The 25,596-nt window shown below is 51.0% G+C and overlaps 1 protein-coding gene and 1 long non-coding RNA gene across 5 annotated transcripts in view; both read left to right on the forward strand.

Annotated features, from left to right (window-relative positions):
* On the forward strand, positions 170-11,451 carry LOC110261425. Of its 2 annotated transcripts, none has more exons than XR_002345506.1 (5): positions 170-442; positions 3,012-3,127; positions 5,267-5,398; positions 5,821-6,899; positions 11,036-11,451. It is a non-coding gene; the product is annotated as an uncharacterized LOC110261425 (long non-coding RNA). The 2 variants fall into 2 exon arrangements; XR_002345507.1 differs by having other exon boundaries at positions 5,821-5,974.
* Positions 12,600-25,596, forward strand: part of NLRC5 (NLR family CARD domain containing 5) — a 103,110-nt gene continuing 90,113 nt past the window's right edge. Inside the window, exon 1 of one of the 3 annotated variants that reach the window (XM_021093211.1) lies at positions 12,600-12,712. The gene's annotated coding sequence lies outside the window, so the exon portion shown is untranslated. Of the gene's footprint in view, positions 12,713-16,820; positions 17,174-25,596 lie in introns of those variants that run through there. The other 2 variants (XM_021093210.1, XM_021093212.1) reach the window with 2 other exon arrangements.

Raw genomic sequence — 25,596 nt, forward strand, 5'->3', positions numbered from 1 at the left:
GCTGGAGGGGCTGCGGCAATTAAGCAAAACCCCCTGCCCCAGAGGTGCCTTGTGCCCCGTGGGGGCGTTATGGACTTGAGCTCCAGGTGAGCACGCAGGGCCTCCCACTGCTGCCTGAGAAACGCGAGAATCAGAGAACCGCGAGAATCAGAGAATCACCAGAATCAGGAGAATCACGCTCACTGCCGCTCTCCGGCCCCTGCCCTCCTGGGCGGTCTGCACCTGCTCCAAAAGTACTTGCTAGTTCCCTTGTAGAGCAGCAGGTTAAGGATCCAGCGTTGTTACTGCAGTGGCTCGCGGTGCTGCCATGGCACGTGTTTGATTCCTGGCCCAGGAACTTCCGCAAGGTGTGGGCGTGGCCAAAAAAAATAAGAGAGAGCGAAAAAGGCACTTCCCACCAGGCAGGTGCCGACGTGTGCCCATTACCAAGCCTGCCCTCTCGGTAAGTATCACCACCACTGCTCTGTGCATGCATCTGTCTGTCCACCATCTGTCTGTCCAGACTCCTTTGGGGGCACCCACGGTACAGGAGCCTCCCTGACCAGAAGCCAGCCCTGACGCAGGGTGGCTGCACTTGAGCTCAAAGAGAGGACAGCCCTGGGCTGAGCTGAGTGATCCTCACTCTCGCACCAAAGTGAGGCTCTTTGGTGAGATGGTGCCCGGCGGGCGCTGCGAATAGCCCACATGAGAGTTTGTGTTTGCCTGGAACCCAGAGTCATTCTGGGGTTCGAGTTAAAGTTCAGAGCAGAGTCAAGCTGAGGGTGAGGTTAGAGGGTGAAGGTTAGGAGGTCAGAGTGTATTTGGTGTTGGGCATCCTTCTATGGCTGCAGTTGGGTTAGCCTGAGCACAGGCTGGGAGACCCTGTCACTGCTGTGTGACCTTGGTCAGCTCCCCTTCCATCTCTGGGCCCCAGCCTCTTGATCGATATGATCAATACAGTAAGGGTGGAGGGAGGCTGAATGCAGTGATCTCTTAAGTGGAAGATCTGGAAGCTTGAGTTGGAGTCCTGTGACGACAGGCTCAGTTTGTGCTGGGGGGGAGCGGTGTCAGTCTGGGTGAGGCTCAGTGTCTGGCTGGGTTCAGGGGCTGCTGTTTGACTAGGATCATGGGGTTCCTGTGTGCCGGATCCAGAGGCTAGAGTATGACTGTGATCTCTGGCCAGGGTCAGGGGTCAAATCTCTCTCTATGCACCCTAAGCCTAGCCATCTAGCTCATGTCAGAGTGAGACCCAGCCCAACCCCTCATCCTAGAGAAGCTAAGCCATGGTCAAGGCCAGGTCCCCCTGGAACCTCTCATCACTACCCTCCCTTCTGGTGAAGCAGGAGACCACAGAGGTGATCCGGACAGCCTTCCAGCAAGCCAGCTACCCAGATAGCAAGGGCAGAGGGCCATGATGACTCTTGACCAAATCGAGTATGGTCTGCACACATGAGTCAGGCCTGGAGTGTGAACAGTTGGGGATTGGTGGGGAGTAGCCCAAGACTTGGCCCCAGTCCCAGAGAGGAAGGGCAGCCAGGAGAATTCAGGCTCCTCCTGTGACGTGGTACCAGGGGAAGAAGCCTGGCACTTTGCCCCTACCAGCCCCTGCCTCGACCTATGCATTCCCCTCCCCCAGGTGTTCCTGATGGGGATTTATTGGGTGTATCAATTTCTCAAAACGCGCCAGTCAGATTCAGGCCTTGGAAGGGCCTTTTCCCACTTCCTTAAACAGATGGGAGTCTTTGGGGGGCGGGGGGTAGAAGGAGGCAGGTAGTGAGATCTCTTGGCAAAATAAGTCTCCTGACTTTACCTGGGCTGACCTGATAGTGTGCTGTGGGCCAGGCACCCTTACCAACAATATCTCATTTTATCTTCATCACATTCTCCCCACTCGCCCTCCTTACTGCACAAGGAAACAGGCTCAGAGATGCTAAGCAGTTTGGAGGTCACACAGCAAGGCAGGCCCAGGTTCTAACCCAGGTCTAAGCACTAGGCTTGGTGCCTGGAACACAACACATCTGTCTTCTAGATGCAGGGGAGCCTGGGTCCATGTCCGAGTGTCTGTCTGAGGCCCCAGGGTGGGGAAGACACTGTTCAGGGACCTTGTCTTTGTTCTAAACCCATCTCCTTCTCCCCAGCTCCCCCAAAAACGAACTCAGTAAATGAATTCTGCAGAGAACCTGGTGCTGACGTTGGTGTGAGCATACTACCACTAGGGGGCGCTGGGGTGCTGGAACGCCGCTGTTTCCTTTGTGAGGAAAGCACCTGCCAGCAGCAGTTGGAGTGGAGGTGTCCCAGGTCTAACGGGGAGTCCAGTGGGACTGTCCCATTGCCTCATTCTCTGTGTGACCTTGGGCTTCGGTTTCCCTTCTGTAAAATGAGGACAAAGCCATCCTAGATCTAAATCACAAGGGGTCAGAGATGGCCAAGTTGCCTGGAGAAGTTAAGAGGTATTACCCTGGGAGTTCCTGTCATGGCTCAGTGGTTAATGAATCCGACTAGGAACCATGAGGTTGTGGGTTCTATCCCTGGCCTTTCTCAGTGAGTTAAGGATCCGGCGTTGCCGTGAGCTGTGGTGTAGGTTGCAGACGTGGCTCGGATCCCGCGTTGCTGTGTCTGTGGTGTAGGCTGGCGGCCGCAGCTCCAGTTCAACCCCTAGCCTGGGAACCTCCACATGCCATGGGAGCAGCCCAAGAAATGGCAAAAAGACAAAAAAAAAAGAGAGAGAGAGAGAGAGAGAGATTACCCTGAATAAATCATCAACAATTCAATAAGACCAGACTTCTGGAGTAGATTTCATCAACATGTAGCTGATCCAGAACAAACACGGGTGGAAGAGAGATAAAATGGGATCAGCCGTGACTGATAGTAGGTGAAGCTGGACCCTTAGCTTCAGGAGGACAAAGCAAGGTGTTCCCCACTGCAGGCCCTGGGCAGCCTAGGATAACAAACAATGGAGATGGGACAAACACATCCCCTGGCTTCTTCCCAGGTCCCATGATGTCCTTCCTTCCTTCCCTTTGTTCTCCCAGCATCCAGATCAGCCGCCTGTCCATCGCCGGTAGCCAGGTAGGATTGGTGGAAGACAAGTCCACTGTCTCCCTTCAGAATGCATCTGTGATCTTCAAGGGGACCCTTGGAGCCCGGGGTAAGCGTTCCCACCCGGCTGAGGGCAGAACGAAGGTCCTGGGTCCTTGGTTCTTTGCAAGTTGAGGGCTGATCAGTCTGTAGATTAAAAAAAAAAATTTATTATAATTGATTTACAATGTTCCATCAATTTCTGCTGTAAGCAAAGTGACCCAGTTGTACATATATACATCCTCTTTCTCACATTCTCCTCCATCCTGTTCCATCACACGTGATTAGGTAGAGTTCCCTGTGCTATCCAGCGGGACCTCACTGCTCATCCACTCCAAATGAGTCCGTCGATTTGGAGATCAGCTCCTCCATTGACCTTCAGATCAGCATAGAGCTGAATAGGTGTCCTACTCCTTCTGGGAAGGCAGGGAGGCTGGACTCCAGGAATTGGCCTCAGTGGAGAGGGAAGGCCATGCAGAGGGTTCTGAGACCGCCTAAGAGGATCTAGCCTGGGAAGTTTGTAGGCTGGGGGAGCCCAGAGCTGGCATAGCTCCTGGCTGGCCTGGGCAGCATGTGGGGACTGCCTGGAGGCCAAGGCTGCCCTCATGTGATATTGGGAGACCCTGTGGCCTGTGATTCTGGCAGCGTGGGGACAGATGCCCTAACCACTCTTATCTCTCCACACGCTGCTCCTGCATCTCCAAGGGGAATACGAGGAAGTATGCTGCCTCCTTTCTTTGTTTATTTTTTGGCTTTTTGCCTTTTCTAGGGCTGCTCCCACGGCATATGGAGGTTCCCAGGCTAAGGGTCGAATCGGAGCTGTAGCCACTGGCCTACACCAGAACCACAGCAACGTGGGAGCCGAGCCATGTCTGCAGCCTACGCCACAGCTCACAGCAACACCAGATCCTTAACCCACTGAGCGAGGCCAGGAATCGAACCCACAACCTCATGGATACTGGTTGGGTTCTTAACCTCCTGAGCCACCACAGGAACTCCCATACCCATTCGTATGTATTGGCAATCTGAGGCACAGAGAGCTTAAGAGGGAAAGAAAAACTCATATCCTAGGCATCACACTAGTTCCCAGCGGTTGGAAGCTCCCTCCTCTGGGCCAAGTTCCCCTGCTATCTGCTTTTGTAAATTTTCTTGGCACACGGCCATGCCCACTGCCATAGGCGCTCTTGCCTGGGGCTGTTTTTGCGCTACAGCAGCAAAGTGGAGTCACTGTGCAGAGGCTGCGTGGCCGGCAGAGCCTAGAATATTGACTCCCTGGCCCTTTGCAGACCCACCCTTTCCGGCCTGTGAACTTGACGCCACGAACGTCTCCCTCCCTCCAGGTGTGCAGCTCAGAATCTTCACCCTTGCCCCGCTCTTCACCCTCATCCCCCTTGTGGAGTCCTGTCCATTTTCTTTTTTTTTTTTTTGTTGTTGTTGTTGTTGCTATTTCTTGGGCTGCTCCCGCGGCATATGGAGGTTCCCAGGCTAGGGGTCGAATCGGAGCTGTAGCCACCGGCCTACGCCAGAGCCACAGCAACGTGGGATCCGAGCCGCGTCTGCAACCTACACCACAGCTCACGGCAACGCCGGATCCTTAACCCACTGAGCAAGGCCAGGAACCGAACCCGCAACCTCATGGTTCCTAGTCGGATTTGTTAACCACTGCGCCACGACGGGAACTCCCTTTTTGCCTTTTGTAGGGCCGCTCCCGAGGCACATGGAGATGCCCAGGCTAGGGGTCTAATCGGAGCTGGAGCCACCAGAGCCACAGCAACATGGGATCCGTGCCTCATGTGCAACCTACACCACAGCTCACGGCAACGCCGGATCCTTAACCCACTGAGCAAGGCCAGGGACCGAACCCACAACCTCATGGTTCCTAGTCGGATTCCTTAACCACTGCGCCACGATGGGAACTCCCATTTTCTATCTTTAACATTTTTTTTTTTTTGTCTTTTTATGGCCGCACCCGCGGCATATAGGGGTCCAATCAGAGCTACAGCTGCCACCCTACCGTGCAGGATCTGAGCCACTTCTATGACCTACACCACAGCTCATGGCAATTCCGGATCCTTAACCCACTGAGCGAGGCTGGGGATGGAACCCACAACCTCATGGTTCCCAGTCAGATTCGTTTCCACTGCGCCACGATGGGAACTCCTATCTTCAGCATTTCTAGAGTCTGTCCACTTCTCTCCATCTCCACCAGGGCCAATTCCCAGTATCACTTGTGGGGACCCACTGATGGCTTCCTGCTCGCTGACGTCCCTGCATCTGTTCCCCACCGCAGCCTCCAGGAGCAAAGCTGATCCTTCCCTCGTCTGCTTCACACTCATCAAGAGTAAGAGACGATGGGCTCCAGGCTCATGCATTTTCGGGCCCCTGCTTACCTCTCAATCGAGTTGTTTTGGACCCAGCGTCAGAGCCTTAAGCTGCTGCAGCACAAGAGCCCTCCCCATATCATAGTTTGAGTTTTGATTTTTGAAGCACTTCCATGCTGTTTTCCATAAGCGGCTGCATCAGATCACATTCCCACCAGCAGCGCTCAAGGGGACCCTTCTCTACGCATTCTCTTGAGTTTATTTTCAGCTTTTTATTTGCAAATGTGTCTGTTCTTCTCCCCCTCCCTCCCCAGAGTCCTAGCATTTGATTATGGCTCTATTATCTGTAATCATTAAAAGATTCGTTCCATTGTAGTCTCTCCCAGGTCGTTCCATTATGTCAGAGCCTTGAGAAGCACCTCCTCTTGTTGGTCGTTTGCAGGCTCTCGCACGTGGTGGATGGTTCTGCATTGAGTGGAGCTTTGTTTTTCTGCGGACAGATGCTGCTCCCTGGATCACCTGCATTTCCTCCTTTTGAACGTATTCCTGCCAGGGACCCCAAAGGCTACATCATTCGTTCAGGACTGTCTTTTTAGGTCAGTTTCTCAGCTCAGGAAACCCTGCACCGTGCGGGCAGTGTAAATGCACACATCCTTCAGAGCTGCACGTGCACAGGCTCAGTTTATACCCTCCCAGACCCAGCCCGACCGACGATTCTTGTGGCTTCCTCTGGCAGCCAAGTCATTTGGTCTCCTTTTCACTGCCCGAGAGGAGGTGTTTCCATTCCCCTCTTCATCTCACTTGTCTCTCTCTCACACGTGTTAAAACCCCCTGCCAGTGTGGTCTGAAGCCACATCCTGGAGCTCATCTTTCCAGGCTACTCTCACTTCCCCCTGCATCTCTGACATCTGGGATTGTCCCTGTCTTTTGTTTGAAATCGACTGTGTAGTAAGTCAGGGCTTTTGTCGCAAGGTACTAGTGAGACAATGTTTTGATGCGGTGAGGTCTCCCCGAGCCCAGCCTCACAGTCTGCAAATGGGAAGCCCTGCCCTCCTGCCCGGGCTGCCTGCCCCAGCCCCAGCTGCCTGCCCGGGTTCCCCACAGGGCCTTTGCCCATGCTGTTCCTCCTGCCCAGAATGTTCCCCCTCTCCCTTGCCCCCTTTGATTATTCCTCATCGTCAGGGCAGGCCCCCCCCAACCCCCGCAAGAGGTCAGATTCACTTTCCAGGGCTCGCCAGCCAGCCTGTGCACCCCTCCTGAAGACACTCGTCAGGTGCCAGTTTATGGTTAGTTCTGGTGTTACCCAGTAAACACGGAGCTTCCCGAAGGTAGGGAGCGGGTGTCTTGGGCCCCGCGGTTCCTGCCTCCTCCCTCGGGGCTGGAGCGTGGTTGGCATTTCATGAACACTGCTACACAAAAGCAACAGCAGCACCTTTTGGAGGTCAACCTTGCAGGCGGTCCTTCTCCAGGCTCTTGCCGTGGATCCTCTCACTTAATCCTCTCATCAGCCCTTGCTCAAAGGTAGGTGCTGTTATTATCCCCATTTGATTTATTTTTGCTTTTTTTATTTTAGAGCCACACCAGCAGCATATGGTGGTTCCCAGGCTGGGGGTCGAATTGGAGCTGCCGATACCGGCCTATACCACTGCCACCGCCACATGGGATCCAAGCCGCGTCTGCGACCTACACCACAGCTCATGGCAATGCCAGATCCCTAGCCCACTGAGCGGTACCAGGGATCAACCTGCAACCTCATGGATACTAGTTGAGTTCTTAACGTGCTGAGCCACAATGGGCATTCCTATTATCCCCATTTTACAGATGAAGAAGGTGAGGCACAGAAAGCTAAGTAAAGACATCCTTTCCGCACCCTGAGAGGCTGGCAGGGCAAGGGGTTACTTCACTGTCACATAGGAAGAAAACCAAGGCCAAGAGTGATGCCCAGGTCAACTGGCAAATTAGTGTGACTTGGGGATGCGAGGGGTGCAGGGGGTGGCACCCAGGGCTCAGGCCTCAGAGCCCATCCTGGGCCCCAGCTGCTTTCTTTTTCCAGCCCTGGGAACCCTGAGTCAGCTTTGTCCCTCCCATGTCCAGAGGCAGGGTCACAGAAGTTCTGGCAAGCTCCCCGTCCTAGCCCTGGCACCCCCTCGGTGTCTCACCACTTTCTCGTAGCTTCCCCCCCTGCCCAGGCCAGGTAACTGTCTCCAGCCTCCAGATGCCCAGACTCTCCTGTCAGAGCGTGGTTCTTTGGTGACGGTGTAATTCCTCTTCTTTCCTGCCCAGACAGGAAACTTTATGCGGCTTATACTTTTTTTTTTTTTTTTTTTTTTGGCTACACCCTTGGCATTTGGAAGTTCCCAGACCAGGAATTGAATCCAAGTGTAAGTTACACCTTTCACCACAGCTGTGCCAGTGCTGGATCCTTAACCCTCTGCACTGGGCTGAAGGTCGAACTTACGCCTCTGCAGCAACCCAAGCTGCTGCAGTCGGCCTCTTAACCCACTGCCTCGCAGCGGGAACTCCCATGGCTTACACTTCTTAATGGCTTACACTTTTTAAGAGGGAATCTGGGTGCAGAAGGAGGCAGGGAGGCCAGTAGTGGGCAACCCCACCCACAAATGGGCCTCTGAAACCTCCAGTTCTTCTCATTACCTCTCCCGGCATTGGCTGTTTCTAAAACATGGTTGTCCTCCTGATAATCAAAATAATATGATACAAGTTATGAAGGGGGTACATATGGGAGCTTTGACAGTTTTAATAAGATTTTATTTTATTTTGGCTGCACCAGTGGCATGTAGAAGTTCTGGGGCCAGGGGTCAAACCTGTGCCCCAGCAGTGACAATGCCGGATCTTTAACCCACTGAGCCACCAGGGAACTCCGAGTACTATTTTATTTCTGAAGCTAGGTGGTAGGACACAGGTGTTTGTCACACAAGGCCCCAAACTACTGCCCACCTCCATTAGGGCCACATAACTTTCCAAAGCCAGGATTTCATGGATTTTAGAAGGTAATACAGGACACCCTCTGGGGTCTGAGACACGCCCCACAATCAAATCCATTGATATTTCTCTAGATATGAATATTTGCCCCTTTGCATATCATCAATATTTCTTCATACACAAAAACTATAGACAAAAGTAATATAGGCACATAGTAGGAAATAGAAATAAAATGAAACCGACCCCCCCCCAGGCATTCATAACCATGGCACATAACAAAGAGGTTAATGTTGGTACACTGCTCTGAACCAACTCCAGTCTTTGAATTTGCTTTCTTCTTTTTTTGCTTTTTTTTTTTTTTTTTCTTTTTAGGGCCGCACCCACAGCATATGGAAGTTCCCAGGCTAGTGGTTGAATCGGAGCTACAGCAGCTAGCCCACACCACAGCCACAGCCACGCGGGATCCAAGCCGTGTCTGTGAGCTTTACCACAGCTTATGGGAACACCGGATCCTTAACCCACTGAGCGAGGCCAGGGATCGAACCCACATCCTCATGGTCCCTGTCGGGTTCATTTCTGCTGAGCCATGACAGGAACTCCCCATAATTTTACCATTTTTTTCACATATACCTTTTCTGTCCCAGGATCCAATATGGGTTAGCACATTGCATTTAGATTTTTTAAAAAATCTTCCCAAATTTTTCATTGTTTTATTTACTTTTTTCTTTTTTTTTTTGTCTTTTTGAGGGCCGCACCTGTGGCAGACGGAGGTTTCCAGGCTAATCGGAGTTACAGCCAGAGCCACAGCAAGGCCAGATCCAAGCCGGGTCTGTGATCTGCACCACAGCTCATGGCAACGCCGGATCTTTAACCCACTGAGCAAGGCCAGGGATCAAACCCACAACTTCATGATTCTTTTTTGCTGAGCCACGATGAGAACGCCTACTTTTTTTTTTTTTTTCTTTTTTGTTCAGTTAGGAATCTGAAAAGTTTATAGAGTGCTTTAATGACTACCTGTCAAGTCCCCATCTGAGAATGTTTCATTCCCTCTCCCCTGACTTTTTTGAGTCTCCTCTTGTTTCTGGCTCCTGAGGACTTCTCTTCTTGCTTTTGAGTCTGGCTGTGGACATCTGTGCTTTTTAGGAATCTGTTAACCAAGACTTCTGTGTGCTGGAGTGCTTCCAGAAGGCAGTTTGAACAGGATCTTAAGGAGCAGGGAGAGAACCAGGTGAAGGTGCCCTGGCCAGAGAAATGAACCTGACTAGTATCCATGAGGACGCAGGTTCAATCCCTGGTCTCGCTCAGCAGGTTAAGGATCTGGCGTTGCCGTGAACTGTGGTGTAGGTCACAGACGTGGGTCAGATCTGGCATTGCCGTGGCTCTGGCGTAGGCCAGCGGCTACAGCTCCGATTCAAAACCTCCATACACCGCGGGTGCGGCCCTAAAAGACAAAAACAAACCAAAAAAAGAGGAGCACTGATAGGACCTGAGGGGATGGAGATCCTGGTGTGGCTGAGGGGGATCGTGGTGTGGCTTCAAGGCAGAAGGAAGCAGAAGAAGCCACCAGAAGGCTTGGGGTGGAGGGTGGGCAGAGATGCCATGACTGGTGCTGGTGCAGGATGGCTGGACTGGGGAGGCATCAAACTGAGCCCCTGCTAAAATGGTAAAGAGTGGAATGGTCCTCAAGGGTCAGCTGGGCCCAGGCCTTCGCTGTACAAAGGGAGCTCCTGAGGCTGAGAACCAGAAGGATACTTGTTCAAGGTCACGTGCCACATTCATACCAGAGGCAAGAGTTTCTGTGCCCCCAGCATTTTTGTGTATGGATGGATGTATTTTCAACAATATCCGTTGCATTCTCACTCTGAGTCAGGCCCATATGGTTCCTGACTTCATGAAGTTTATGGTCTAGTGGGTATGGGCAGAGATAGATAATAACGAACTAGCCAAACAAAAGACTATATAACCATTAATGGTGCCTAGAGTTATGAAGAAAAGAGAGGTGATCAGAGAAGGTACTCATACAACTCATAACTCCAAATCAAGAGGTTATCTGATTGTTAGGATCATTATACAACTACAGATGTGATAAATTCATTTGAGTAATTTAAAAAAATAAATTAATTTTAAAAAAAAAGGTTAGTTGGTGCTTTGGGTCTCCGACTTTGGCCTGAATCAGAATCACCTGCAGGAGCTGTTAAACACAGATTCCTGGGCTCATTCTCCGAGTTTCTGATTTGGTGGGGTCTGGGGTAGAGCCTGAGAATCTGCCTTTCTGACACATTCCCTTCCTGGTGGTGCTAATGCTGCCAGTTGAGGGTCCACACATGATCGCTGGAATGTGAAAATGCAGACAAATGCCACCTCCAGCGGATGACGTGTCACCTGGCTTTGCTGAGGGTTTCATTTTGGAGGTGGAGGAAGTGAGCCGTGTGGGAAAGTAACGCTTAAACCAGCAGGAAGGTGCTGGGAGTTTGGATAATTGGGAATCTAGGAGAGAAGTGCCACGTGATCCCCAAGCCACGGGGCCTGGGGAACCCCCTTCCATTTTCAGAAAATTGAAGCTAGGCTGACCCCAAGGGCCCCCGGGGTCCATGGCTCCCTGGGCCTCTCCCGTGGCACAGCGTAGCACGTTGAGGGTCCCGCGCTCGGGGGTTGCTCTCTGCTCCGAGGAGGGCGCGCTCATAGTGACCCTGGTTTCTCTCCCCATCTCCCCGCAGGCCCGCAAGCCTTCCAGTCGCCCAGCCTCCAGACCAAAGGAAGAGCCTGAGGCAGACACAGAGGCAGCAGTGGCTTCCTGGACAGGGGCTCTTAAGCAAAAGGCCCTGGAGTGACACCCTACTGGTTATGGCAGGCAGGATAGAGCAGTGGGGGAGAAGGCTACCATTTACCCCAGGAAGTGAAATCAGGTGGGCCCATCAGTTACCAGGGAAACCAGCAGCTAGGGTGGCCCTTCGGCCCTCAGGTTAATCACCAGCAAGGGGCAGGGGCAGACGTTTCTCTGTAATAAACTACAGGTGGAAGTGTTCTGGCCTAAGGATTAAAACATTCACGAGCTGGGGCCTGGGGCAAGCACATCCACGTGAGCAGGCTGTGGGTGAGGCGGGGAACTGGTCCAGCTGGGGGTGTACAAAGAACAAGAGAATTCCTCTTTTTTTTTTTTTGTCTTTTTAGAGCTGTACCCACAGCATAGGGGTGTAATCAGAGCTATAGCTGCTGGCCTACACCACAGCCACAGCCACGCCAGATTCGAGCCCCATGTGCGACCTACACCACACACAGCTCATGGTAACGCTGGATCCTTAACCCACTGATCGAGGCCAGGGATCGAACCCACAACCTCATGGTTCCTCGTTGGATTCATTAACCCCTGAGCCACGACAGGAACTCTGGAACGCCTCTCTTGAGTGGCCTGACCACACACCATCACTCCCATCCAGGCCTCCCCTTCCAGGAAGGACATCTTTCTCTTGGATTCCCAGTACGTCTGCAGAGAGAGGAGGGGCTGGTTGACTCAGCAGAATCCTTCCTTGGTCCCTCTGAGGCCAGGCAGAGGATACTCTCGACAAAATAGGCTCCTTCCCTCCAGGATGTACGACCTAACTGCTGGGGGCAGAAGGCTCCTACCTAAACTCTTAATCCGGAGGAGAAGGCCCCATGAGGAAGGGAGCGGATGGCAGGAGGAGGGGCCCGCCCAAGCAAAGGCCTGGCGGCTGGGATGGAAAGCTCCTGAAAGTGATCCAAACTGCTCTCTGGGGAGGGCTTTAAATAGTAGTTGGGCGCATTTGGAATAATTCCTAGCATTTCTTTTCGGGGAGATGGGAGCACAATAGAAGACCACATTTTCAACTCTTTTTTTTTTTTTTTCTTTTTTTCTTTTTTTCTTTTTATGACCGCACCTGTGGCATATGGAAGCTCCCGGCCAGGAGTCAAATCAGGGCTGCAGCTGCCCGCCTACACCACAGCCACAACAATACCAGCCCTTTAACCCACGGAGCGAGGCCAGGAATTGAACCCACCTGCTCAGAGAGACAACACTGGGTCCTTAAGCTACTGAACCACAAGGGGAATTCCCTCATTTCTATCTTACTTTTTTTTTTTTCCGTCTTTTGTCTTTTTTAGGGCCACACCCGTGGCATATGGAAGTTCCCAGGCTAGGGGCCAAATCGAAGCTACAGAGGCCGCCTACACCACAGCTGCAGCAATGCAGGATCTGAGCTACATCTGCGACCTATCCCACAGCCACAGCAACGTCAGATCCTTAATCCAGTGAGCGGGGCCAGCGATCAAACCCTCATGGATACAAGTCAGGTTCGTTAACCGCTGAGCCACGACAGGAACTCCTCCCATCTCTTTTTGACTTCAGGATTAAATGGACCTTTTCCATGTTGACCAAGGTAGGTGGTGAGGTAGATCTGGAGAAATAGTCACTCTAGTACCGTATGTCTTAAAGAAAGCAGACAGGGGCCCTAAAGGAAATCAGGCAACGGGACCAGGTGATCCCGCCCTATCTCGTGACCCTTCTGCTTGTGTGTCTGTTGGGAAGATGCTAAGATTGTAGAAATGGGATCCTGGTCGTGTGGATTCATGGCAGCTGGCCCTCCCCAGAGCCTAGGAGGGACGCTTGCGAGAGGTCCCATTGCGGGGGCTGGCAGGGGAGGGAAGGGACAGCAGGAGAGAATAGACTGGGCTGTAGTTTTCCATGGCTTGTGGGTGAATGCCCCACAGGCTGTGGCCCCGTGGGTCCACTCCTTCCAGATGCTCTCTTGGGCCTGTTTCTCTTCCTCGCTCAGGGTCCAAAGCAATGATCTGACCCACGAAGCTGACCCGCAGCGCTCGAGGGGACAGGCAGGGCCCCAGCAGAAAGAGTCAGAGTGGTTTCACCAGTCCTTGAGCCCTGAGTCCAACGTGGACATTCCAGGGCTTGGGCTGAAAGCCTTTGGGGTAGTGACACCCGTCAGGAGCCTCAATCTGTCAGAGAGAGCACACTTTGCCTGGGGTGGGGGGGGGTGCAGGTGCAGGGGGAGGGGCGCTGGGAAGCCCGGGCCCTTCTGCTCGCTGTCCCAAGCACAACATAGGGACAACCTGGTGGCCCCAGGCTGCTTCCTCCCCAAACGGAAGCTTTGACCATCCAAGAGGATGGTCCAAGCTTGCTCAGAGTCTTGGCCCTTGTGGACCAAGAGCTTGCTCAGAGTCTTGGCTCTTGTGGACCCCACTCCACCTGGGACCCTGGGAGGCACTGTGGCTCTTTTCTGCTCCAGAACAAGGTGGTCCCTGAGCTTCCTTCACCTTCCGCCCCAGAGAGCATCTCAGCCAGGTCTGCCCTGGGAGGCTCGTTCCCACCCGTGTGCTGAGCAGACAGACATGTGGAATGCCAGAACTTGCCAGAACAGCACCGACCTGTCGGCTCTCTCTCCCAGGTCCTGGCCCCTCCATCCAAGCCCTGAAGCTCAGACCTAGACCAAGAAAGAAGCCAGCCTGGCTGGGGTCCTGGCCCTGATGCAGTCAAAATCTGTTCCCAGAAGTTGTGTCCTCCAGGGAGGAAACACAGCCTGGCCAAGGCCAGGTCCCGTGGAGGCACATCCTGTCACCTGGGCTGCTTCCCTAGACAGGATAGGGCCCCTGTGTTCAGGACTAGTCTTGGGCAATGGAAAATGCATAGGGAAGGCTTGGACTTCAAACCTGGGTCCAAAACGCAGCCCCCCGAATTACTAGTGTGGGGCCCCTCTCTGCCTCAGTTTCTACGTCTGTTAAATGGGATGATAGTAATGCCTTCCATGTAGGGCTCCCATAAGGACTGGATTAGCTAGAGCAAGCACCACATGGAAGCCAAGAGCAGGTGCTCTGGAGCTGCCCTGCCTAGGTCCACATCCCAGCTCCTCCGTCGCTAGCTGTGTAATCTCCTACAGCTCTCCCTCTCTGTCTCTGTTTTCTGGCCTGTGAAAATGGAGATAGCAGGGCTGCCATGAGGGTTAAAGGAGCAGGTACAAGAATTCCCACTGTGGCGCAATGGAATTGGCAGTGTCTCTAGAGCGCTGGGGTGCGGGTCCAATCCCCAGCCTGGCACAGTGGGTTAGGGATCCAGAGCTGCCACAGCTGAGGCGCAGTTCTGATCCCTAGCCCAGGAACTCCATATACAGTCAAAAAAAAAAAAAAGGAGCAAACATAAGGGCCTAGCACACTGTCTAGTGTGTCCTAAGTGCTCACAGATGCCAGCTAGTGGTCATGGAGATGGGGTACTTGGCACACAGAAGTGCCCAGTAAATGTGGGCTCCATTCTCTGGACCCTCTGACTCTCACATCTAGTGTTTCCTACCCCAGAATCCAAACACTCAAGATTCCCTTTGGTTTCCCACCAATACAAATGTATTCACTTGTTTATACTCAAGTGTAAATGACTGGTGGCCATTTAATTTACACCAGAGCAGCTTGCGCACCTTCAGCCAAAGGAACGATGTGCTTGCTGATGGGGAACTCTCAGGCCACAGGCCAGGCTGAGGGTCGGGAGCATTTGGGAAGATAGCTCTCCTAGAGTCCCTCAGGGATAACCTTCTCGGCAGGCCAGGTACCTCCAGGGTGGAAAGGGCATTGGGTTTAAGACCCAGCTCTGTTCCTGACCGCTGTGTAACTTGGAGTAACTCACTTGACCTCTCTGAATCTCAGCTCCTCATCTGCCTAATGGGGTAATTTTCCTTCTCCTGTCCTCAAAGGGCTGTTCAAAAGTAAGGGCATCTGCAAGTGGTCTGCCTTTGTCTCTCTGGATTGTGGTTATCTGTCCACGTGTCCATCTGCTCTTCTACCCTGGACAGGGAGCAGGCCAGAGCCTTTCCTGGGACCTCATGTAGAGACGATCACACAGCAGTTGTTCGGTGAACATAAGCTGAACTGAAGTGCACATCCTGATCCTGGGACATAAGCAGTCACAGCCCACATGCACCTTTCTCATCCATGCCATGCAGTGGCCTGGGGCAGCTGGAAACGCTCTCTTTAGCAGATGAGGAAACCGAGGCCTGGGGAGGTCAGGGCATTGGTCTGAGGTCACACAGCTAGAAGCGATGGAGCTGGGAATCACCTACGAGGATTTGACTGCAAAATCCGTGCTCATATGATTTCTGAATATCAGAGTTAGTGCTGGAAGGGAAGTGGTTTGCATCTCACGGGGTAGTGAGAACTGCAGAAGAAGACAACAATACAAGGGCATCTCATGGATTTCAGGCACAGGCTACATCAGCCTGAACTTGAGGTCCTCAAATTCTTATGACTTCTCTATGCGGAGGGATTAAATCAGCCTACAGGTGGCGAACCTCACGCTCAGAGAAGTAAAGGCATTTGGCCCGTAAATTGGAGAGTAGGACTTGAAGTCAGAGGTGTCTGACACTGATGGCTGTGCTTGTGACAACTACCTTGCAGTGCTCTCACACCCACACCCACACCCGCCTGGCCTGGGAGGCAGGGGGACAGAAGATCTGGGAGTGAAAGCTGCTCCACTGCAAGAATATCATAGGGAGGTGGCCGGATGACCTTCCAAGCAAGCTGACTTGTTCACCAAAGGATGTTTCCTCTGCTGGAGGAAGGGTGCTCCTGTCCCCCATGGAATGCAAAAAGCCAGGGAGGGAGTTCTCACTGTGATGCAAAGGGATCGGTGGTATCTCTGGAGCACTGGGACACAGGTTCGATCCCCAGCCTGGAACAGTGGGTTAAGGATCTGGCATTGCTGCAGGGGCAGCTCGGATCTGATCCCTGGCCTGGGAACTCCATGTGTTGTAGGGCGGCCAAAAAAAGAGGAAAAAAGAAAAAACCAGGGAGGTTGTGGTAAACTTTGAAAGGATAGTGGCCATTCAGGACCGCTCTCATTCCCTCCTGGGGGAGTCTTCTCCCCCTCCTTCTGCGCCCCCACCTCAGCACCCTTTGTCCCATCTCATCTTTGCCTGTGTCCCTTATGTGTCTTGGGCAAGTTCCTTCACCTGTCTCCTCTCGGAGCCTCAGTGTGCTCACCTGTAAAGGGGGTAATAATTGCACCTGCATTTGTTTGTTTGCTGCTTTTTAAGGCCTCACCTACAGAGTATGGACGTTCCCAAGCTAGAGGTCAAATTGGAGCTACAGCTGCCAGCCTACACCACAGCCACAGCAACACAGGATCCGAGCCCCATCTGCGACCTACACCACAGTTCGCGGCAACACCAGATCCTTAACCCACTGAGCAAGGCCAAGGATCGATCCCGCATCCTTGCAGATACTAGTGGGATTCTTTTCCGCTGCACCAGGGGGGGAACTCCCTTGGGGCTGTTTTGAGGACTAGATGAGAGACATTCTAGACCATGTTTAGCACCGTCCAGAGGGCCAAGGGCTCAGTAAGGCCAATTGTGGTTGTTGCCCTTTTCTCCCCTCTCTTCATCCTGGAGAGCGCTGAAGAAAAGGAAGCTGGACCCCTGGTTTCTAAGTCTCCTCCTCCGGTAAAACCAGCAGAGCACCTCCTTCCCATCCGGCCCCATCCCTCCTTAGTCTCCAGGGAGGCGGGGAGAGCCGGAGTCCACCGGTGCGCCCCGCGCGCGCCAGCCTTTATCCCTGTGCCTCAGTCTCGCATCCACGCAAGGGGCTAGCGCTCCCCGCGTCCCTTGGGGCCATCTCTGGGCCCCGTCTGCAAAGCTGGCTGAGCGCCAAGAGGCGCGGGGCACCGGCCCTGCAGGAGCAGGCGTGCCACCCCCGCCCATCCCGCGCGGGCGCGGGCGCTGGGGCACCGCGAATCCACGTGATTTCCCGGCAGCGGCCGCCGGCTCCCAGCACCCGCCGCCTGCCTGCTGCTCTCGGCGCCTACTTTCAGTTTCGTGGGGAGCGCAGCGAAGCCAGGAGCGCAGCCGGTGAGTGCCCAGCACTTCGCGGGGCTGCGGGACCCTGCGGGGGCGAGCGGGGCGGGAGGTTCGGGGTGCGAATGCGGCGCCGAGCCGGGGAGGAGGGGATGCAGGAGGGCTCTGGAGCGGTGGCTGCCCGGATGAATGGTCGCACCGACGATGGCTGGACTGGTGAACCGGTGGGCAGATGGGGCGCCAGCGTCCCAGGCGGCGTTCACCCTGCCCCCGGCAGAGTTTGGGGGATGAGTTTCCAGCCGCAGAGGAAAGCAAGTCAGGGTCACCGGGGTTGGGTTTCAGGACGCGGCTACGTTCCCGCTCCTTTCCTCCCTCGGCGCTCCTGCTCCTGCCACCTCCTGGAGCTTCAACTTTTAGTCGCCTCTTAAAGAATTCAGAAGTCCCACCGCTCCTTGCGCACAAATCAGACTTTTTAGCCTCAACACACTCCAAAAAAACTTTTTATGATGGATAGTTCCAAACATGTGCAAAAGTGGAAGGGGTAGAACTGGGTTGAGCTGTGAACATTTGCCGGTTTTGATATAAGCAAACCGTATGTAACCACCACTCAACTTCAGCAGTCTTCACCCCAGCCCAGCCCAGTTTCATCCCCGAAGCACCTCATTCTGAAACAAAAGAGAAACAGACATCATGGCATCTCGGCTGAAATATTTTAGAATGTACTAAAAGAAGGAGTCTTTGATAAAAATATATAACCATTGGCATAACTTTAAACATTTTAACAGTAATGTCAAATCTCCACAGACTATTCTGGCTGAATTATTTTAATCTCGTAAATAATAGGTGAATACAGGGGTGTCATTTTGTTACTTGCTTTTTGCATTTGCAAGTCGTTTTCTCACCCCTGGGGGCCAGGACCTGGAGTTGGCTGGCCTGGGCTGGCCTTTTGGGAAGAGGCAGGGAAGCTACCCCCTGCCCCCCTTCAGCCCTAGGCTCCCAAACTGGAGGATGGCAGGTGGGATGTACCTGGAGCCTCATCCCTCCAAATTGCTTTTTTTTTTTTTCTAAGAAGCAATAAGCGCAGCAAAGCACTAGGCTTGGTCTCTTCGTGGAGAACAGAAGGGAGAGGTAAAGCTGATGATTTCATGGCGCCTCCAGGCTCCCCATCCTTACTGAACCCCAGCGCCGGCTGGCCAATGATTATGCCCACCTGCCTTGCCTCCAAAGCACAGCGGCAGCTTGACTGATGCCTAGGGTGGGAGGTGGACAGACCAGGCCTCTTGGCACCTTGAATTTACTTGCTGATCACCGGCTGTTTTATCCCTGAGAACCTCGGTTCCTCATCTGTGCCATGGGGACGATAAGAGGTCCTTCAGAGCGTGTTTGGTGGGTTGGAGGAGATGAGGTGTGCCCAGTGTATGGTTCACCTCAAGGTACCACGCAAGCATGAGTGCTGGGTCCTTGATGAAGGCAGGCAAGCAGAAGGGGAAAATTCTTTGGCAGAGTTTCGTGATACGCTTGGCCTTATTCCTGGCCGAGATGCAGAGGTGACTGGATGTTTGGAGGGCCAAGTCAGTGTCCTTACACCCAACATATATTCCTGCTTCTCTCAGGAAAACTCAGCAAAACTACTGAGGGTGTCTTTTCCCGTCTGTCGTGGATTGAATTGTGTCCCTGAAAAAGATGTGTTGCAGTCCTAACCCCTCTACCCGAGAATGTACCTTTATTCCGAAATAGGGATGTAAGTCGTTAAAATGAAGTCATATGAGAGTGGGGCCCTTAATTCAGTATGACTGGTGTCCTTTCTATGAGAAGAGCCCAGCCCAGGAAGGTAGACACAGGCGGGGAGAAGACAGCCACGTGACCCAGAGGCAGACACTGGAATGAGGCAGCTACCTTCCCAGTAAGGAAGTCCCACAAGTGCCCACACCCACCAGAAACCAGAAGAGGCGAGGCAGGGTCCGAGCCTAGAGGCTTTGGAGGGAACGCGGCCCTCCAGACACCTTGATTTCAGACATCTGGCCTCCAGCCCTGTGGGGGAATGCGTTTCTCCTTTTAACCCGCCCAGTTTGTGGTTCCTTGTTGCAGCGGAAGCAAAGCTAAGGAACCAGTCGACCCTCCCAGAATCTCTCCTCTGCTTTCCACAGGGAGTTGGAGGCCTAACGATTAAGCAAACTAAGACAGGTGCAAATACTTTGTAACCTCTGAGGATGCACACTACTGGTTTTCTGTACCGGCTCTATTTTTTCGTAGCTGTTGTGTTGGCTGGTAGCCCGATGTCTACCTTGGCGGCAGCTCAGGCTGAGAGCCAAACACCCTGACGATCGGAGAAGGAAAAAAAAAAAAAATCTGCGAAATGGATCAGTCTGGTGGTGGGTTCGGGCTGTCTGAGAAGCGAAGGCTTTGGTTCCTGAGACCTTGCTGGTTGCATATGTGTCTGCCATCCACTGCCCTGAAAGCCAGGCGGAAGTGATGAGGCAGCCAAGTACTTGGTCATACGTGGGGCTTGTCCCCTTTAGAATAAGCATGATTGTGTAACCTCCATGCTGTCAGGGGTTTCCTAGATCCTTGAGAGCTGGGCGACATTGTCGTGAACGGCCATTCTGCTCCTTTGGTATTCTCAAGCTCTCTGCAGATCTGGGGGGTGGAGGTGGCTGTACACTTAGTTCTTGTGGCCACCGCTGACCCCCGACTCTTTTGCTCTGCAGTCATCCTCTCTCCTAACAGACCAGGGTATGAAACCAGTAGGTTTCCTGGAGTGTGAAGGGGAGAGGCCTGAGGAAGCATGAGATCACTTGTTTATCCTGCCTATTTCAATCCTGATTCTTTCTGATGGGACTCCTGTTCCATCCTGTGAGTCACTCCAAAGTCTTCTGCTAGAGCTTCTCCCAGTGGCTCAGTGGGTTAAGAATCTGACTGCAACAGCTTGGGTTGCTGCAGAGGCATGGGTTTGATCACTGGCCTGGGAAGTTCCATATGCCACAAGTGCAGCCATAAAAAAAAAAAAAAAAATTAACAAAGTCTTCTGCTGAATTCCCAGAATTTTAGAGCCCTCTGGCTGGAATGCTCTAGCGTCAAAGGAAATGGTTTAAGGAACCCAAGGGAAAATTAAGTTTCATTCAGATGACCTCTATTCTCAGTTTGGTTTCTTTCTTCCAGTCTTTTTGTTTCTGTTTTTCGCTTTTTAGGGCAGAACCCATGGCACATGGACGTTCTCAGGCTAGGAGTCGAATCAGAGCTACAGCTGCTGGCCTACACCACAGCCACAGCAACTCAGGATCCGAGCTGTGTCTGTGACCTACATCACAGCTCATGCCAATGCGCGATCCCCGACCCACTGAGCAAGGCCAGGGACCGAACCAGCATCCTCAAGGATACTAGTCAGTTTCGTTTCCACTGCACCACAACAGGAACTCCCTCTTTCTTCTCGTCTTTTTTTCTATGTGTTATATTCCTATTTTTTAATTGACTTATAAAAGCTAAAATGGAATTATACTTTTTAAATATTATGGAATTATATATTAAAGGAAAACTAAATGCAATATCATTTTTCAGTGGTTTAATTTTTAGTATCTAGTACATCCACATAATAAAATAATATAAAACATGCAAAAAAAGAGTATGTAATGAGAAGTAAGTCTCCTGGCCCCCTGATATCCCTTCCTGAAAACAACCAGTGTTATCAGGTTCTTACGTTTCCTTCCTTAAGATAGTCCAGGTGAGCCTTTACAAGTATATATCTATATATGCATCCCCTTCTCACAAGGATAGTATGCTGTATTTAGTGGGTTTTATCTTGATTTTTAAAATTTAATGTAATTTGGAAATCTTTCCACATCAAAACAAAACCAAAAAAAAAAAAAACTGCCCTTTTCTCTTTTTTCAGGTCTGCATAATATTTCAGGGCATGGTTGTTCCATAATTGATTTAAATATGATTGGGCATTTAGGTTGTTTTCCTGTCTCTTGTTATCCCAATCAGTGCTATTACACATGTCCGTTCAAGCATCCTTTTTGCCTATGAGAGTAAATCTTTAGGGAGAACAGCCAGGAGTGCATATGCAAGTGTAAGGGGAAAATAGGCAGTTTGAACTTTTTTATAAATTTGGCAAATTATCCTCCTTAAGTGTTGTAGTAAGTTTCACTCGCATCAGCCATGTGTGAGGAGGCCGGCTTCCCACCCCCTCAAAACACATGTGTTATTAAACTTTTCCACAGTGGCTGATCTGGTATTCAAATAATGGTGGGTTTTTTTTTGTTTGTTTGTTTAGTTTCATTTTCATTTCTCTTATCAATGATTTTGGGCATCTTTTCAAATATTTAAGGGTCACTTGTAGTTTCTTTTTCACAAACTATCCATATCCTTTGCCTGCTTTTCCCTTGGGTTGTTGGTCTTATTCCTCTTGACTGTAAAAGCACCTTATATACTAAGGAAATTAGCTCTTTGTCTGTAATATAAATACATGTCATCTTAACTGACTACATAGTTGGCCAAAGAATGGCTGAACCATAATCTTTGTCAAACATTTATTTATTTTTTATTTATTTATTTTGTCTTTTTTTGCTTTTCTTGGGCCACTCCCGTGGCATATGGAGGTTCCCAGGCTGGGGGTTGAATCAGAGCTGTAGCCACTGGCCTACACCAGAGCCACAGCAACGCGGGATCCGAGCCGAGTCTGCAACCTACACCACAGCTCAAGGCAACGCCGGATCCTTAACCCACTGAGCAAGGGCAGGGACCAGACCTGCAACCTCATGGTTGCTAGTCGGATTCGTTAACCACTGCGCCATGACGGGAACTCCAATGCCGAGTAGTTATGTTGTGAGCCGCACGGGAAGTCCTTGTCAAACATTTAAATTGAGTCTTGTTTTTTCCTAGTACACGTAGATGGTTTCCTCTGTTTTATATAAAAAACAAGATGTGACATCTACATTCTTTCCATGGCTGGAGTTCTCGTTGTGGCTCAGCAGTAACGAACCTGAGTAGTATCCATGAGGATGAAGGTTTGATCCCTGGCCTGGCTCAGTGGGTTAAAGATCGGGTATTGCCATGAGCTGTGGGGTAGGTCACAGAGGAGGCTCAGATCCTGCATTGCGGTGGCTGTGGCTGTGGCTGGCAGCTACTACTCCGATTTGACCCCTAGCCTGGGAACCTCCATATGCTCCGGGTATGGCCCTAAAAAGCAACAGCAAAAAATAAAACAAAACAACTTCCTGTAGCCCTGACCAGAATTCCTCTCTCAGGGAAGGAAGTCCTCCTGGGACTCGACCGTGATGGGATTGGGATGGGTGGGGCCTGTGTGCCAAGAGGTGAGCGAGGCCCGGGACGTGAGGTTAGGGGCAGACGTTTTGACTGGAGCATGTTCACAGGGTGCGGGTGCACTATTTGCTCCTGAACAGAAGAAAGGAGGAGAGAGGACAGAAGGGAGGATGTGGAGAAGGTGGAGAGAGGCCAGGCCACACAAGGAGAAAACTTCCAGGAAGTTCTTGGGGGTAGGATGGCTAAAAGGCATTTTTGGTGGGGTGACTCCCTTACTTCCTACGAGGTGGGTGCCGACAACACAGACGCTGGCTCCAGCTTGACCCTGCAGTCCTGAACCCCTCAGCAGGCATCTGCCAACTTTCTTCAACATGCCAGGCACTGCACTGGGTCCTGGACGACAGCTGGGAACACAGGAGTTCCCACCCAGGGCGGGGGGTGATGTGCTGATAGAAACAGACACTATAACAGGTATACAAAGACATGCAGTAACATCAGGGAGTGGTGACTGCAGTGAAGAGATTCAAGGCAGGTGAAGGGACAGGCATGCGGGGGGGGCGGAGGGAGGGTTGGGTTTGGAATGGAGAGGCCAGGTATGGCCCCTTCCTAAGGGGCCCTTGGAACAGGGCAGGGGAGTGAGGCAGGGAGCCATGGACCCTGATGGTGTCTGGAGGAAGAGGGAACCAGGCAGAGGCAACAGGGGTACAGAGAGGGATGGAGGAGCGGGACTGGGGTGGGGGGTGGGGGGGGACAGGGAGAGGGAGGAGGAGGAGTTAAGCTCATAGGACTTCCTGTGATTTTTTTTTTTTTTTTTTTTGCCTTTTTTTTTGCTATTTCTTTGGGCCACTCCCGCGGCATATGGAGGTTCCCAGGCTAGGAGTCGAATCGGAGCTGTGGCCACCGGCCTACGCCAGAGCCACAGCAACGCAGGATCCAAGCCACGTCTGCAACCTACACCACAGCTCACGGCAACGCCAGATCGTTAACCCACTGAGCAAGGGCAGGGACCGAACCCGCAACCTCATGGGTTCCTAGTCGGATTCGTTAACCACTGCGCCATGACGGGAACTCCCATTTCCTTCTTTTTTAAGGCTAGTATTCCATTGTATGTATATATCGCATTTTGCCCGTCCATTCATTCATCCGCCGATAGACACTTGGGTTGCTTCTATGTTTTACCTATGATGACTAAGCTGCTATGAACAGGGGTGTACAAATATCTCAAGACCCTGCTTTCAATTCCAGAATCCAGAGTCATGTGGTAATTCTATTTTTAATTTTCTGAGGCACCTCCATACTGTTCTCCACAGCAGCTGTACCATTTTAAATTCCCACCAGCACTGAACAAGGATTCCAATTTCTCCACATCCTCACCAGCACTTGTTGTTTTCTGGGGTTTTTTTGTTTGTTTTATTTTTTTTGTTTTTGATAGTTGCCATCCTAATGGTGTGAGGTGGAGTCTCATTGTAATTTTGATCAGCATTTCCCTAATGATTAGTTATACTGAGTACCTTTTAATGTGCTTATGAGCCATTTCGTTTATCTTCTTCAGAGAAATGTCTGTTCAAGTCCTTTTTTGAATTGACTTGTTTGGTTTTTGTTCTTGGGTTTTAGGAGTTCTCTCTATATTTTATATATTAATCTTTTACAAGGTATATGGTTTGCAGATGTTTTTCCCATGCTATGGGTTGCCTCTTTACTCTGTGAATAGTTTCTTTTGATGTTTTTAAAATTCTCATAATATCGTTTATATGTGAAATCTAAACTATGGCACAAATGATCCTATCTACAAAACAGAGACAGATTACAGACATGGAGTGCAGACTCGTGGTTGTCGCGGGGAGGGAGGAGGGTGTGGGATGGACTTTAATAAAAATTTTTGAAAAGGAAAAGGAAAAAAATTTTCGTGAAGTCCAATTTGTTCATTTATTATTTTGTCTGGGGTTGATAGATGCAAACTCTTACATTTGGAATGGATAAGCATCGCTTCTCGGCCTTTTGGCTAAGATCAAGTGTGGAATGGATAAGCAATGGGATTCAACTCTACATACAGCACAGGGAACTGTTTCCAATCTCTTGGGTTAGAACGTAATGGAAGCTAGTATGGAAAAAAAAAAGAATATATGTATATATGAATGACTGGGTCACTTTGCTGTACAGCAGAAATGGAAGGACCCTTGTAAATCAGCTATACTTTAATACAAATTTTTTAAAAAGGAAAAATTTGTGAAGTACAATTCGTTCATTTATTCTTTTTTTTTTCAAATTTTATTCCAAGTGTCCCATTGTAATGGAAAGTGTGAACTAGAATAAATCCTTTTTTTAATTTATTTTTTTCATTATAGCTGGTTTACAGTGTTTTGTCAATTTTCTACTGTACAGCATGTTGACCTGGTTACACATACATGTGTAGATTCATCAGAGGTGATTAGACATAGTTTCCAGTGCTATACAGCAGGATCTCGTTGCCCATGCATTCCAAGGGCAACGGTCTGCATCTATTAACCCCAGACTCCCAGTCCATCCCACTCTCTCTCCCTCTCCCTCCCCCTCAGCAACCACAAGTCTGTTCTCCAAGTCCATGGTTTCCTTTTCTTGAAAAGGTTCATTTGTGTAGTAAATTTGTTTCTAGATATAAGTGACATCGTATGGTATTTGTCTTTTTCCTTCTGACTGACTTCACTCAGTATGAGAGTCTCTAGTTCCATCCATGTTCCTGCAAACGGCATTATTTTGTTCTTTTTTATGGCTGAGTATTCCATTGTGTATACATACCACATCTTCCTAATCCAGTCGTCTGTTGATGGACATTTGGGTTGTTTCCATGTCTTGGCTATTGTGAATATTGCTGCAATGAACATGCGTGTGCATGTATCTTTTTCAAGGAAAGTTTTGTCGGGATATCTGCCCAAGAGTGGGATTGCTGTGTCGTATGGTAGTTCTATGTATAGTTTTCTAAAGTACCTCCATACTGTTTTCCATAGTTGTGGTACTAGCTTACATTCCCACCAACAGGGAAGGAGGGTTCCCTTTTCTCCACACCCCCTCCAGCATTTGTTATTTGTGGACTTATTAATGATGGCCATTCTGACTGGTGTGAGGTGGTATCTCGTGGTAGTTTCGATTTGCATTTCTCTAATAATCAGTGATGGGGAGCATTTTTTCATGTGCTTGTTGGCCATCTGTGTGTCTTCCTTGGAGAAATGTCTATTCAGGTC

This window comes from Sus scrofa, chromosome 6 (assembly GCF_000003025.6).
Source record: "Sus scrofa isolate TJ Tabasco breed Duroc chromosome 6, Sscrofa11.1, whole genome shotgun sequence".
NCBI lineage: Eukaryota > Metazoa > Chordata > Mammalia > Artiodactyla > Suidae > Sus > Sus scrofa.